Source organism: Rutidosis leptorrhynchoides, chromosome 3, assembly GCF_046630445.1.
Source record: "Rutidosis leptorrhynchoides isolate AG116_Rl617_1_P2 chromosome 3, CSIRO_AGI_Rlap_v1, whole genome shotgun sequence".
Lineage (NCBI taxonomy): Eukaryota > Viridiplantae > Streptophyta > Magnoliopsida > Asterales > Asteraceae > Rutidosis > Rutidosis leptorrhynchoides.
The window spans coordinates 554,879,637-554,892,325 of record NC_092335.1 but is presented as its reverse complement, the minus strand read 5'-3'; positions in this window follow the sequence as shown (position 1 = coordinate 554,892,325).

Here is a 12,689-nt window from a genome sequence, read left to right as displayed (position 1 = left end):
CATGTAACGACTAACGATGACTTAACGACTCAGTTAAAATGTATATACATTTAGTGTTTTAATATGTATTCATACACTTTTGAAAGACTTCAAGACACTTATCAAAATACTTCTACTTAACAAAAATGCTTACAATTACATCCTCGTTCAGTTTCATCAACAATTCTACTCGTATGCACCCGTATTCGTACTCGTACAATACACAGCTTTTAGATGTATGTACTATTGGTATATACACTCCAATGATCAGCTATTAGCAGCCCATGTGAGTCACCTAACACATGTGGGAACCATAATTTGGCAACTAGCATGAAATATCTCATAAAATTACAAAAATATGAGTAATCATTCATGACTTATTTACATGAAAACAAAATTACATATCCTTTATATCTAATCCATACACCAACGACCAAAAACACCTACAAACACTTTCATTCTTCAATTTTATTCATCTAATTGATCTCTCTCAAGTTCTATCTTCAAGTTCTAAGTGTTCTTCATAAATTCCAAAAGTTCTAGTTTCATAAAATCAAGAATACTTCCAAGATTGCAAGTTTACTTCCAAGTTTTCTAAATCCATTCCAAGTAATCATCCAAGATCAAGAAACCTTTGTTACTTACAGTAGGTTATCTTTCTAATACAAGGTAATAATCATATTCAAACTTTAATTCAATTTCTATAACTATAACAATCTTATTTCTAGTGGAAATCTTACTTGAAATTGTTTTCGTGTCATGATTCTGCTTCAAGAACTTTCAAGCCATCCAAGGATCCTTTGAAACTAGATCTATTTTTCTCATTTCCAGTAGGTTTATCCAAGGAACTTGAGGTAGTAATGATGTTCATAACATCATTCAATTCATACATATAAAGCTATCTTATTCGAAGGTTTAAACTTGTAATCACTAGAACATAGTTTAGTTAATTCTAAACTTGTTCGCAAATAAAAGTTAATCCTTCTAACTTGACTTTTAAAATCAACTAAACACATGTTCTATATCTATATGATATGCTAACTTAATGATTTAAAACCTGGAAACGCGAAAAACACCGTAAAACCGGATTTACGCCGTCGTAGTAACACCGCGGGCTGTTTTGGGTTAGTTAATTAAAAACTATGATAAACTTTGATTTAAAAGTTGTTATTCTAGGAAAATAATTTTTATTATGAACATGAAACTATATCCAAAAATTATGGTTAAACTCAAAGTGGAAGTATGTTTTCTAAAATGGTCATCTAGACGTCGTTCTTTCGACTGAAATGACTACCTTTACAAAAACGACTTGTAACTTATTTTTCCGACTATAAACCTATACTTTTTCTTTTTAGATTCATAAAATAGAGTTCAATATGAAACCATAGCAATTTTATTCACTCAAAACGGATTTAAAATGAAGAAGTTATGGGTAAAACAAGATTGGATAATTTTTCTCATTTTAGCTACGTGAAAATTGGTAACAAATCTATTCCAACCATAACTTAATCAACTTGTATTGTATATTATGTAATCTTGAGATACCATAGACATGTATACAATGTTTCGACCTATCATGTCGACACATCTATATATATTTCGGAACAACCATAGACACTCTATATGTGAATGTTGGAGTTAGCTATACAGGGTTGAGGTTGATTCCAAAATATATATAGTTTGAGTTGTGATCAATACTGAGATATGTATACACTGGGTCGTGGATTGATTCAAGATAATATTTATCAATTTATTTCTGTACATCTAACTGTGGACAACTAGTTGTAGGTTACTAACGAGGACAACTGACTTAATAAACTTAAAACATCAAAATGTATTAAAAGTGTTGTAAATATATTTTGAACATACTTTGATATATATGTACATATTTGTTATAGGTTCGTGAATTGACCAGTGGCCAAGTCTTACTTCCCGACGAAGTAAAAAATCTGTGAAAGTGAGTTATAGTCCCACTTTTAAAATCTAATATTTTTGGGATGAGAATACATGCAGGTTTTATAAATGATTTACAAAATAGACACAAGTACGTGAAACTACATTCTATGGTTGAATTATTAAAATCGAATATGCCCCTTTTTATTAAGTCTGGTAATCTAAGAATTAGGGAACAGACACCCTAATTGACGCGAATCCTAAAGATAGATCTATTGGGCCTAACAAACCCCATCCAAAGTACCGGATGCTTTAGTACTTCAAAATTTATATCATATCCGAAGGGTGTCCCGGAATGATGGGGATATTCTTAAATATGCATCTTGTTAATGTCGGTTACCAGGTGTTCACCATATGAATGATTTTTATCTCTATGTATGGGATGTGTATTGAAATATGAAATCATGTGGACTATTATTATGATTTGATAATATATAGGTTATGAAATGTCCCGTTCTTATTGATTAAAAACGTTCCATATTAATTGATTTCGTTGCGACGTTTTGACCTCTATATGAGACGTTTTTCAAAGACTGCATTCCTTTTTAAAACAAACCATAACCTTTATTTCATAAATAAAGGTTTAAAAAGCTTTACGTAGATTATCAAATAATGATAATCTAAAATATCCTGTTTACACACGACCATTACATAATGGTTTACAATACAAATATGTTACATCGAAATCAGTTTCTTGAATGCAGTTTTTACACAATATCATACAAACATGGACTCCAAATCTTGTCCTTATTTTAGTATGCAACAGCGGAAGCTCTTAATATTCACCTGAGAATAAACATGCTTTAAACGTCAACAAAAATGTTGGTGAGTTATAGGTTTAACCTATATATATCAAATCGTAACAATAGACCACAAGATTTCATATTTCAATACACATCCCATACATAGAGATAAAAATCATTCATATGGTGAACACCTGGTAACCGACAATAACAAGATGCATATATAAGAATATCCCCATCATTCCGGGACACCCTTCGGATATGATATAAATTTTAAAGTACTAAAGCATCCGGTACTTTGGATGGGGTTTGTTAGGCCCAATAGATCTATCTTTAGGATTCGCGTCAATTAGGGTGTCTGTTCCCTAATTCTTAGATTACCAGACTTAATAAAAAGGGCATATTCGATTTCGATAATTCAACCGTAGAATGTAGTTTCACGTACTTGTGTCTATTTTGTAAATCATTTATAAAACCTGCATGTATTCTCATCCCAAAAATATTAGATTTTAAAAGTGGGACTATAACTCACTTTCACAGATTTTTACTTCGTCGGGAAGTAAGACTTGGCCACTGTTGATTCACTAACCTATAACAATATATACATATATATTAAAGTATGTTCAAAATATATTTACAACACTTTTAATATATTTTGATGTTTTAAGTTTATTAAGTCAGCTGTCCTCGTTAGTAACCTATAACTAGTTGTCCACAGTTAGATGTACAGAAATAAATCGATAAATATTATCTTGAATCAATCCACGACCCAGTGTATACGTATCTCAGTATTGATCACAACTCAAACTATATATATTTTGGAATCAACCTCAACCCTGTATAGCTAACTCCAACATTCACATATAGAGTGTCTATGGTTGTTCCGAAATATATATAGATGTGTCGACATGATAGGTCGAAACATTGTATACGTGTCTATGGTATCTCAAGATTACATAATATACAATACAAGTTGATTAAGTTATGGTTGGAATAGATTTGTTACCAATTTTCACGTAGCTAAAATGAGAAAAATTATCCAATCTTGTTTTACCCATAACTTCTTCATTTTAAATCCGTTTTGAGTGAATCAAATTGCTATGGTTTCATATTGAACTCTATTTTATGAATCTAAACAGAAAAAGTATAGGTTTATAGTCGGAAAAATAAGTTACAAGTCATTTTTGTAAAGGTAGTCATTTCAGTCGAAAGAACGACGTCTAGATGACCATTTTAGAAAACATACTTCCACTTTGAGTTTAACCATAATTTTTTGATATAGTTTCATGTTCATAATAAAAATCATTTTCTCAGAATAACAACTTTTAAATCAAAGTTTATCATAGTTTTTAATTAACTAACCCAAAACAGCCCGCGGTGTTACTACGACGGCGTAAATCCGGTTTTACGGTGTTTTTCGTGTTTCCAGGTTTTAAATCATTAAGTTAGCATATCATATAGATATAGAACATGTGTTTAGTTGATTTTAAAAGTCAAGTTAGAAGGATTAACTTTTATTTGCGAACAAGTTTAGAATTAACTAAACTATGTTCTAGTGATTACAAGTTTAAACCTTCGAATAAGATAGCTTTATATGTATGAATCGAATGATGTTATGAACATCATTACTACCTTAATTTCCTTGGATAAACCTACTGGAAAAGAGAAAAATGGATCTAGCTTCAATGGATCCTTGGATGGCTCGAAGTTCTTGAAGCAGAATCATGACACGAAAACAAGTTCAAGTAAGATCATCACTTGAAATAAGATTGTTATAGTTATAGAAATTGAACCAAAGTTTGAATATGATTATTACCTTGTATTAGAATGATAACCTACTGTAAGAAACAAAGATTTCTTGAGGTTGGATGATCACCTTACAAGATTGGAAGTGAGCTAGCAAACTTGAAAGTATTCTTGATTTTATGAAACTAGAACTTTTGGAATTTATGAAGAACACTTAGAACTTGAAGATAGAACTTGAGAGAGATCAATTAGATGAAGAAAATTGAAGAATGAAAGTGTTTGTAGGTGTTTTTGGTCGTTGGTGTATGGATTAGATATAAAGGATATGTAATTTTGTTTTCATGTAAATAAGTCATGAATGATTACTCATATTTTTGTAATTTTATGAGATATTTCATGTTAGTTGCCAAATGATGGTTGCCACATGTGTTAGGTGACTCACATGGGCTGCTAAGAGCTGATCATTGGAGTGTATATACCAATAGTACATACATCTAAAAGCTGTGTATTGTACGAGTACGAATACGGGTGCATACGAGTAGAATTGTTGATGAAACTGAACGAGGATGTAATTGTAAGAATTTTTGTTAAGTAGAAGTATTTTGATAAGTGTATTGAAGTCTTTCAAAAGTGTATAAATACATATTAAAACACTACATGTATATACATTTTAACTGAGTCGTTAAGTCATCGTTAGTCGTTACATGTAAGTGTTGTTTTGAAACCTTTAGGTTAACGATCTTGTTAAATGTTGTTAACCCAATGTTTATAATATCAAATGAGATTTTAAATTATTATATTATCATGATATTATCATGTATGAATATCTCTTAATATGATATATATACATTAAATGTCTTTACAACGATAATCGTTACATATATGTCTTGTTTAAAAATCATTAAGTTAGTAGTCTTCTTTTTACATATGTAGTTCATTGTTAATATAGTTTATGATATGTTTTCTTATCATAGTATCATGTTAACTATATATATATATATATATATATATATCCATATATATGTCATCATATAGTTTTTACAAGTTTTAACGTTCGTGAATCACCGATCAACTTGGGTGGTCAATTGTCTATATGAAACATATTTCAATTAATCAAGTCTTAACAAGTTTGATTGCTTAACATGTTGGAAACATTTAATCATGTAAATATCAATCTCAATTAATATATATAAACATGGAAAAGTTCGGGTCACTACAGTACCTACCCGTTAAATAAATTTCGTCCCGAAATTTTAAGCTGTTGAAGGTGTTGACGAATCTTCTGGAAATAGATGCGGGTATTTCTTCTTCATCTGATCTTCACGCTCCCAGGTGAACTCGGGTCCTCTACGAGCATTCCATCGAACCTTAACAATTGGTATCTTGTTTTGCTTAAGTCTTTTAACCTCACGATCCATTATTTCGATGGGTTCTTCGATGAATTGAAATTTTTCGTTGATTTGGATTTCATCTAACGGAATAGTGAGATCTTCTTTAGCAAAACATTTCTTTAAATTCGAGACGTGGAAAGTGTTATGTACAGCCTCGAGTTGTTGAGGTAACTCTAGTCGGTAAGCTACTGGTCCGACACGATCAATAATCTTGAATGGTCCAATATACCTTGGATTTAATTTCCCTCGTTTACCAAATCGAACAACGCCTTTCCAAGGTGCAACTTTAAGCATGACCATCTCTCCAATTTTAAATTCTATATCTTTTCTTTTAATGTCAGCGTAGCTCTTTTGTCGACTTTGGGCGGTTTTCAACCGTTGTTGAATTTGGATGATCTTCTCCGTAGTTTCTTGTATAATCTCCGGACCCGTAATCTGTCTATCCCCCACTTCACTCCAACAAATCGGAGACCTGCACTTTCTACCATAAAGTGCTTCAAACGGCGCCATCTCAATGCTTGAATGGTAGCTGTTGTTGTAGGAAAATTCTGCTAACGGTAGATGTCGATCCCAACTGTTTCCAAAATCAATAACACATGCTCGTAGCATGTCTTCAAGCGTTTGTATCGTCCTTTCGCTCTGCCCATCAGTTTGTAGATGATAGGCAGTACTCATGTCTAGACGAGTTCCTAATGCTTGCTGTAATGTCTGCCAGAATCTTGAAATAAATCTGCCATCCCTATCAGAGATAATAGAGATTGGTATTCCATGTCTGGAGACGACTTCCTTCAAATACAGTCGTGCTAACTTCTCCATCTTGTCATCTTCTCTTATTGGTAGGAAGTGTGCTGATTTGGTGAGACGATCAACTATTACCCAAATAGTATCAAAACCACTTGCAGTCCTTGGCAATTTAGTGATGAAATCCATGGTAATGTTTTCCCATTTCCATTCCGGGATTTCGGGTTGTTGAAGTAGACCTGATGGTTTCTGATGCTCAGCTTTGACCTTAGAACACGTCAAACATTCTCCTACGTATTTAGCAACATCGGCTTTCATACCCGGCCACCAAAAATGTTTCTTGAGATCCTTGTACATCTTCCCCGTTCCAGGATGTATTGAGTATCTGGTTTTATGAGCTTCTCTAAGTACCATTCCTCTCATATCTCCAAATTTTGGTACCCAAATCCTTTCAGCCCTATACCGAGTTCCGTCTTCCCGAATATTAAGATGCTTCTCCGATCCTTTGGGTATTTCATCCTTTAAATTTCCCTCTTTTAAAACTCCTTGTTGCGCCTCCTTTATTTGAGTAGTAAGGTTATTATGAATCATTATATTCATAGATTTTACTCGAATGAGTTCTCTGTCCTTCCTGCTCAAGGCATCGGCTACCACATTTGCCTTTCCCGGGTGGTACGCTGCCTCATATTCAGTTGTTTCTGATTAAATATGTGTTGAAGACTTTTGTGGTCGGTATATATAATACTTTTGACCCCATATAAGTAGTGCCTCCAAGTCTTTAATGCAAAAACAACCGCGCCTAATTCCAAATCATGCGTCGTATAATTTTGTTCGTGAATCTTCAATTGTCTAGACGCATAAGCAATCACCTTCGTTCGTTGCATTAATACACAACCGAGACCTTGCTTTGATGCATCACAATAAATCACAAAATCATCATTCCCTTCAGGCAATGACAATATAGGTGCCGTAGTTAGCTTTTTCTTCAATAACTGAAACGCTTTCTCTTGTTCATCATTCCATTCAAATTTCTTCCCTTTATGCGTTAATGCAGTCAAGGGTTTTGCTATTCTGGAAAAGTCTTGGATGAACCTTCTGTAGTAACCAGCTAGTCCTAAAAACTGGCGTATGTGTTTTGGAGTTTTTGGGGTTTCCCACTTTTCAACAGTTTCTATCTTTGCCGGATCCACCTTAATACCTTCTTTGTTCACTATGTGACCGAGGAATTGAACTTCTTCCAACCAAAATGCACACTTTGAAAACTTAGCGTACAATTCTTCCTTCCTCAATACTTCTAACACCTTTCTCAAATGTTCACCGTGTTCTTGGTCATTCTTTGAGTAAATAAGTATGTCATCAATGAAAACAATGACAAACTTGTCAAGGTATGGTCCACACACTCGGTTCATAAGGTCCATGAACACAGCTGGTGCATTAGTTAAACCAAACGGCATGACCATAAACTCGTAATGACCGTAACGTGTTCTGAAAGCAGTCTTTGGAATATCATCTTCTTTCACCCGCATTTGATGATACCCGGAACGTAAGTCAATCTTTGAATAAACAGACGAGCCTTGTAGTTGATCAAATAAGTCGTCGATTCTCGGTAGTGGGTAGCGGTTCTTGATGGTAAGTTTGTTCAACTCTCGGTAGTCGATACACAACCTGAATGTACCATCTTTCTTCTTGACAAACAAAACAGGAGCTCCCCACGGTGATGTGCTTGGTCGAATGAAACCACGCTCTAAAAGTTCTTGTAATTGGCTTTGCAGTTCTTTCATCTCGCTGGGTGCGAGTCTGTAAGGAGCACGAGCTATTGGTGCAGCTCTTGGTACAAGATCTATTTGAAATTCAACGGATCGATGTGGGGGTAATCCCGGTAATTCTTTCGGAAATACATCGGGAAATTCTTTTGCAATGGGAACATCATTGATGCTCTTTTCTTCAGTTTGTACTTTCTCGACGTGTGCTAGAACAGCATAGCAACCTTTTCTTATTAGTTTTTGTGCCTTCAAATTACTAATAAGATGTAGCTTCGTGTTGCCCTTTTCTCCGTACACCATTAAGGGTTTTCCTTTTTCTCGTATAATGCGAATTGCATTTTTGTAACAAACGATCTCCGCTTTCACTTCTTTCAACCAGTCCATACCGATTATCACATCAAAACTCCCTAACTCTACTGGTATCAAATCAATCTTAAATGTTTCGCTAACCAGTTTAATTTCTCGATTCCGACATATATTATCTGCTGAAATTAATTTACCATTTGCTAATTCGAGTAAAAATTTACTATCCAAAGGCGTCAATGGACAACTTAATTTAGCACAAAAATCTCTACTCATATAGCTTCTATCCGCACCCAAATCAAATAAAACGTAAGCAGATTTATTGTCAATAAGAAACGTACCCGTAACAAGCTCCGGGTCTTCCTGTGCCTCTACCGCATTAATATTGAAAACTCTTCCACGGCCTTGTCCATTCGTGTTCTCCTGGTTCGTGCAATTTCTAATAATGTGGCCTGGTTTTCCACATTTATAACAAACTACATTGGCATAACTTGCTCCGACACTACTTGCTCCGCCATTACTCGTTCCGACACCATTTGTTCCTTTCGTTCTATTAACCCCTGGTCCGTAGACCTCATACTTCGCCGCGCTATGACCATTTCTTTTACACTTGTTGCAAAATTTGGTGCAGAACCCCGAGTGATTCTTTTCACACCTTTGGCATAGCTGCTTCTGATTGTTGTTGTTGTTGCGGTTATTATTGTTGTTGGGATGATTGTTGTAGTTGCTGTTGTTGTTGTTGTTGTTGGGCCGTTTGTTGTAGTTGCGATTGATGTTGCGATTGTTGGGATAATTGTTGCGATTATTGTTGTAATTGCTGTTGTTGTTGTATTGGTGATTCTTATCACCGTTTTCCTCCCACTTTCTTTTGACTTGCTTCACATTGGCCTCTTCAGCAGTCTGTTCTTTAATTCTTTCTTCAATCTGGTTCACTAGTTTGTGAGCCATTCTACATGCCTGTTGTATGGAGGCGGGCTCGTGTGAACTTATATCTTCTTGGATTCTTTCCGGTAATCCTTTCACAAACGCGTCGATCTTCTCTTCCTCATCTTCGAATGCTCCCGGACACAATAGGCACAATTTTGTGAATCGTCTTTCGTACGTGGTAATATCAAATCCTTGGGTTCGTAACCCTCTAAGTTCTGTCTTGAGCTTATTGACCTCGGTTCTGGGACGGTACTTCTCGTTCATCAAGTGCTTGAATGCTGACCACGGTAGTGCGTACGCATCATCTTGTCCCACTTGCTCTAGATAGGTATTCCACCATGTTAACGCAGAACCTGTGAAGGTATGCGTAGCGTACTTCACTTTGTCCTCTTCAGTACACTTACTTATGGCAAACACCGATTCAACCTTCTCGGTCCACCGTTTCAATCCGATCGGTCCTTCGGTTCCATTAAATTCCAAAGGTTTGCAGGCAGTGAATTCTTTGTAGGTGCATCCTACACGATTTCCTGTACTGCTAGATCCAAGGTTATTATTGGTATGTAGCGCAGCCTGTACTGCGGCTATGTTTGAAGCTAGAAAAGTACGGAATTCCTCTTCATTCATATTCACGGTGTGTCGAGTAGTCGGTGCCATTTCCTTCAAAATAGTTAAATGGAATAAGTTAATCATACAGAATATTAAGAGTAGTTAATAGTATTTCGTAGCATAATATGAACTCATTTATAAAAGCTTTTTCTTCATATTAGCGTTTTATAAGTTTAAATTCGGGTAGTACCTACCCGTTAAGTTCATACTTAGTAGCTAATATACAATTCAACTACTACAATTCTATATGAAAAACTGATTATAATAATATTTCACGTTCAAACTTTTATACAATATTTTACAAACTTACAATACCGCTTATTTTACATAAAGTATGAAATATAGCACACAATAACTTTGATACAAGATAGTTGTGAAGACAATTCTAGCTAGTACACAAGTCGTTCAGCAAAGGCAATAAAGACACGTAATTCATACGTCCAGAAACAAGTCATGCATTCTGGTTTTACTAGGACTACTTCCCATCCTTGGTCTTGTGCAACATAACCGTTATGGCCGTTGATAAGACAGCGTGTTGTAACGTCATCAAAGGGACGAGGGTTACGTAATGTCCAACAGTCCCGTAATAATCTAAAAACCTCATTTCTTACCCCAATTACCGACTCCGTCACTTGTGGAAACGTTTTGTTTAATAGTTGTAGCCCGATGTTCTTGTTCTCACTTTGGTGAGAAGCGAACATTACTAATCCGTAAGCATAACATGCTTCTTTATGTTTCATGTTAGCCGCTTTTTCTAAATCACGAAGTCCAATATTCGGATATATTGAGTCAAAATAATTTCTTAACCCGTTGCGTAAAATAGCATTTGGGTTCCCCGCAATATATGCGTCAAAGTAAACACATCGTAACTTATGGGTTTCCCAATGTGATATCCCCCATCTTTCAAACGAAAGTCTCTTATAAACCAAGACATTCTTGGAACGTTCTTCGAATGTCTTACAAACTGATCTCGCCTTAAATAGTTGTGCCGAAGAATTCTGGCCGACTCTAGACAAGATTTCATCAATCATGTCTCCGGGTAGGTCTCTTAAAATATTGGGTTGTCTATCCATTTTGTGTTTTTAAACTGTAAAATAGACAAGAGTTAGATTCATAAAAAAAATACTTATTAATACAAGCAATTTTTACATATATCATAAAGCATAAGAACACTATATTACATATATTACACCACACGAATACAACTATCTTATTCCGACTTGCTCGTTTCTTCTTCTTCGGTTTTGGTTCGTTTTGCCAAGTTTCTAGGGATATATGATGTTCCCCTAATACGAGCCGTCGTTGTCCACATTGGTTTAGAAAAACCTGGTGGTTTAGAGGTTCCCGGGTCATTGTTACAACTTAAGGACTTCGGGGGTTGACGATACATATAAAGTTCATCGGGGTTGGAATTAGATTTCTCTATTTTTATGCCCTTTCTCTTATTATTTTCTTTTGCCTTTTTAAATTCAGTTGGGGTAATTTCTATAACATCATCGGAATTCTCGTCGGAATCCGATTCATCGGAGAATTGGTAATCCTCCCAATATTTTGCTTCCTTGGCGGAAACACCATTGACCATAATTAACTTTGGTCGGTTGGTTGAGGATTTTCTTTTACTTAACCGTTTTATTATTTCCCCCACCGGTTCTATTTCTTCATCCGGTTCCGATTCTTCTTCCGGTTCCGATTCTTCTTCCGGTTCTGACTCTTCTTCCGGTTCCTCTTCGGGAACTTGTGAGAACTTGTGAATCAGTCCACAAATCATTCCAATTTACATTTGACTCTTCATTATTATTAGGTGAGTCAATGGGACTTGTTCTAGAGGTAGACATCTATCACATAATATCAAACACGTTAAGAGATTAATATATCACATAATATTCATATGTTAAAAATATATAGTTTCCAACAAAAATGTTAAGCAATCATTTTTAAAGAAAACACGGTCGAAATCCAGACTCACTAATGCATCCTAACAAACTCGATAAGACACACTAATGCAAATTTTCTGGTTCTCTAAGACCAACGCTCGGATACCAACTGAAATGTCCCGTACTTATTGATTAAAAACGTTCCATATTAATTGATTTCGTTGCGAGGTTTTGACCTCTATATGAGACGTTTTTCAAAGACTGCATTCCTTTTTAAAATAAACCATAACCTTTATTTCATAAATAAAGGTTTAAAAAGCTTTACGTAGATTATCAAATAATGATAATCTAAAATATCCTGTTTACACACGACCATTACATAATGGTTTACAATACAAATATGTTACATCGAAATTAGTTTCTTGAATGCAGTTTTTACACAATATCATACAAACATGGACTCCAAATCTTGTCCTTATTTTAGTATGCAACAGCGGAAGCTCTTAATATTCACCTGAGAATAAACATGCTTTAAACGTCAACAAAAATGTTGGTGAGTTATAGGTTTAACCTATATATATCAAATCGTAACAATAGACCACAAGATTTCATATTTCAATACACATCCCATACATAGAGATAAAAATCATTCATATGGTGAAC